The sequence below is a fragment of the Etheostoma spectabile genome, chromosome 15 (assembly GCF_008692095.1).
Source record: "Etheostoma spectabile isolate EspeVRDwgs_2016 chromosome 15, UIUC_Espe_1.0, whole genome shotgun sequence".
In the NCBI taxonomy this organism is placed as follows: Eukaryota; Metazoa; Chordata; class Actinopteri; order Perciformes; family Percidae; genus Etheostoma; species Etheostoma spectabile.
The window spans coordinates 13,335,762-13,339,852 of record NC_045747.1 but is presented as its reverse complement, the minus strand read 5'-3'; the positions used below and the strand labels follow the sequence as shown (position 1 = coordinate 13,339,852).

General features: G+C 38.4%; 1 long non-coding RNA gene across 1 annotated transcript in view; it reads left to right on the top strand.

Annotated features, from left to right (window-relative positions):
- The window catches only part of LOC116703168 (uncharacterized), a 14,343-nt gene extending 10,491 nt beyond the window's left edge, over positions 1–3,852 (top strand). The window contains exon 3 of the long non-coding RNA XR_004335366.1: positions 3,752–3,852. This is a non-coding gene — a long non-coding RNA (uncharacterized LOC116703168). The remainder of the gene's footprint in view (positions 1–3,751) is intronic.
- Positions 3,853–4,091: the final 239 nt, after the last annotated feature.

Sequence of the window (4,091 nt, the reverse complement as noted above, 5' to 3'; positions counted from 1 at the left end):
GATTGCAACCCGTTGGAAGCCACCTCTTGACTTATCTGTTCGTTCATGGATCCTTTCTTTTTTGGATGTCACGTACATGGAACTTTTGACAGCTTGTGTGGGTGGAGCCCCGGGGAGGACTTTGGAGACTTGGCACAGCATTGCTGAGTCCTTGAAGGCAAGCTGTAGCCTTTTCTTTTGGTTGTGTGTGTGATTGGTCCCTTGTCTTGTGTCTGTTTCTGCTTGTGTTGTTATGTCTCCCTCCCTCCCGTTTTACCTCTCCGTGATTTTGTGCCCTGTGATGGGTTCCTATGTCCCAGTGTGTTGTTTATAAACTGTTTGTGAATGTTATTTCAATTTTTTTTTTCTGAATTTAAAAATAAAAATTGTATCACAAAAAAAGCTAGAGCTTCTCAAGACACGATGGCTTTATCTGTTGTCAATACTGCCTGTAAAGTGAATGGTGTTACCCCGGAGAAAATAAATAAAAATTAGCTTAAACCTTATGTGTCATGGATCATTGCATTCCCCAACTCGCGAAAGGTCGGATTTTCTCCATCTTTTGATAAGTTTTTTTTTGATAAAAAGAAAAACCTCCATGCTAAATGGAAGGAGGGAACCTAATTTACATACCTGAGGACCAAATGCGTGGTGGACTTTGAATAATTTACATTCCGGTAATTGTCACCATCTGTTAAAAGCCAGACCAAGTGTGACTTGCGTTATTTCTTCTTTTCTGTAATAGTCCGGCCCCAGTATCCGCCATAACTACAACAGATAACTTGTGAAATAACTGTAAAATAAAGTTAGGTCAATATAAAGAAATGTCCTGCTTCTTTTTACATGGCTCAAAAGGCTGGCTACAATGACACAGGCTTTCCGGTGATTCAAAGAAATCAGAATGTGTTACTGTAGCGTCGTCTACCTGCCACAAATCCTTCTGTGTCTGCGCAGGAAAAATCAAACACGGGCAGAGGACTCACTAAAAACTATATAAAAATGGCATTCTTTTCACTTTTAGTCCTGTTTTCTGTTACAGGTCATTTAAGACCATTGTTTGAAAAATGAGCTTCAGAAACATTGAAAAGTTACATATAGTCTTTCAGTAGAGGTGACAGGGGATCCGATTGTCAGTTGGGACAATGGTAAAAGTCCTCTATGTACACCTTCCTACAGGATAATGTGTTATCTAGGTTGTAATTATTTAAAATCTGTTTTTTGCTTGTGATAGGCTTTTTAATGAGAGCACAACTTTCTAATAGTCCGGCAAGCACACAGGTACTGCACAATATTATAGATAATTTTCTTGATGTAGTCTTTACTTCTTGGATGCTGTTATTAAGGGCATAAAAATGTGTCCACAGTAGGCTACACTGTGTATGATTAAAATCCCGCTATCCAGAGTACAGACACAGTATGTTTACAGATGCAGGAAAGACAGGTTGCAGCTCTCTGTCAGTTTGTTTGTTTGCATTCTTTTAAAAAGTGGCTGTAAAGGGCTTTTAGTTCTTTAATTAAAATGTATTCTTTATGCAGTCATTGTCCCCTGCTAGATCAATGACAAATGCAGGTGGGTAAGGGAACCACCTGTTGTGTGACATTTAACGGTAGATTTTCATTTTAGCTTTTGATGTGAAGACATTTTTCACTTACTTTTTTAATTTACCACAAAGGTGAGTAGGCACCACGTTCTCTGGGTGGAAAAATACCTTCCCGGCATTGCCTACCGGAGTGAGAATCTACGGTAATCTCATGAGGTTGCTGCCTCGTCGTGTTGCTGTAATTCCTGATGGGATTCGTACACTGAACTATTCAGATTTGTGTGTGACATCAAAGCTAAACGTTTGGTTGCTTTTACTTCAACACATCCAAATTATCGTTTGTTCCATCCCTCTGAGATGTTAAACATTTCTCTGTGAAGTGACTAAAACAGGCCTGGACGACAGCAGTGAAGAGGACAACAACATGAAATAGCTTGAAGGATCTTAAACAGGATCTACTTAATTGTGACTAAATACACTTCCTCAATTTATATGACACCTTGAAGTGCAATTCAGAATCACAAAAGTGATCAGATTAGAAAAGTTTTGCCAGATAGAGCCCTGGGATGTTAATGACTTTGTCTAATTGCTCCATTTAGACACCCAGTGTGGTTGAAAAGAGAGTAATTGGAAGGAAGGCATTAGCTGCAGGTGCAGTGGAAAAAGGATATATTGGGACGCCCATTTACATTCTAAGAAAAGCCCAATACTGAAAGAAAACGTCTTGCAAAACAGAGGCTACTACTACTACTACAACACTTACTGCTGTTTAACCTCTATGCTATTCCCCTCAAATGATGCAGACAACGTTACAAAATGTATCCATGTTACTAAAATTGTAGGCTGCATGATTTGACAGAGATGACGTTTTGACAGTGTGGTAAATCTCCATCTTGTGTTTGTCTGAGGATAACGTGAACATCAGCAGGCTTGTTTTAGTGCTGGAAATGTTCATGCAGAATATATTGTGCGCAAATGTTTGAGAAATACATAATTTCAATAAAACCGTTCTTTATATCCATCCATTCAACTTTTATTTATCCTTGAGAGATCATTGAGGGGCAATCCTCATTTTCAATGTCATCGAGTCAGATTACAAAGACAAATACAGAACAACACAGAAAGTACAATCCCAAATATAGAAAAACAATAACACATTCAACATTATTTGATACATACAGTAGAATAATAGGAATGGAAAAGAAAATGATGTAGAACAATTATGTAAAGCAGTTACAAGTAGAAGTTTGCACAAGAGGACCTTAGTGAAGTTCAAGACAAGTCCAAAACCAGGACTAGTTGAGACCAATTCCAGACCGAGTCCAAAAAGGTTTGAGTCCGAGTCAAGACCGAGTCCAGGACAGAAGAAAATAGTCTTATGCATGACATTATCAAGACAATCACTTTAGGTTATTTGTTGCAAAAACAGTGTCACTACACCCAGGATTTATAAGTATAGCCGTTCTCCTGGATATCATATGATGTAATCTAAAGAAAACAGAATGACATATGGTGATACCTCATAACAGCAGTGTTAGAACTGATGCTGCTGCAGTAGAGTTGAGCAACTAAATGACAATATGGCTTTACTCCAGATGTAGTGTAGAGATGAAGTGACCAGTATAAGAGTGTAGCCTAATATTATGGTTGGTTAATGCCTTCCCCTGAAGAAAATATTGTATTATATTGCTATTTGGATGTGGATTAATAGGAAAGACATGTATTTTCAGAAAAGAATTGTTTGCGACAAAGTAAAGAATTTTAAAATAAATCCATCAGTAAGTTGTTTGGTGAAGGAGCAGATTGGGTCATACATACTGTACATACATACATAAATACATACATAATTTACATATTACAAAATACATAGTTTCCCCACTGGGGATCAATAAAAATTATGAATTAAATTAAATACACACACACACACACACACACACACACACACACACACACACACACACACACACACAGATTGCACTCAAGGAGCTGGAGCCAACTACATTCACAAGAACCATTTTTCACAATATACTCAACAATAGAAGTATTTACACACCGTTGTATCATTCAAAAGGCACAATATGTGTGTCTCCATTTCAAACATCACTGCAGGTTGACTACTTTTAGCAGCAGAGGTTGATTGTGGGCGACAATACTCGTTGTTAGCTCACCGAAACTCTACTGCCGAAGTTGCTAGCTGGCTTTGCAATGTATCTAATGTTCGCCAGCATAAGTAAAGGCTAACTAGCCAGTTAGCTTTCTGTGTAATGTAACAAAAACCCACCCATCTTGTAGGAGTGAAGCTTAATATTTCACTCAAAAATTATGATACAAAGGGAGCACTAACGCCACAGGTCTTATGTTGACAACATGGACGCAGATATAGGAAACTCCGAAGGCAGTCTCAATATTTACCTATCAGGCTAGGCTAAGGTAACCAGATTTCTCAGAGCTGTTCTCATTAGGGGCTGAGCCCCCCTAAAGGTCTGATCCTAGAATCACCACTGCTGCTGCTTCATACTTGTACTCCATTACACCTCAGAGGGGAATGTTTATCGAACTACATTTATCTGA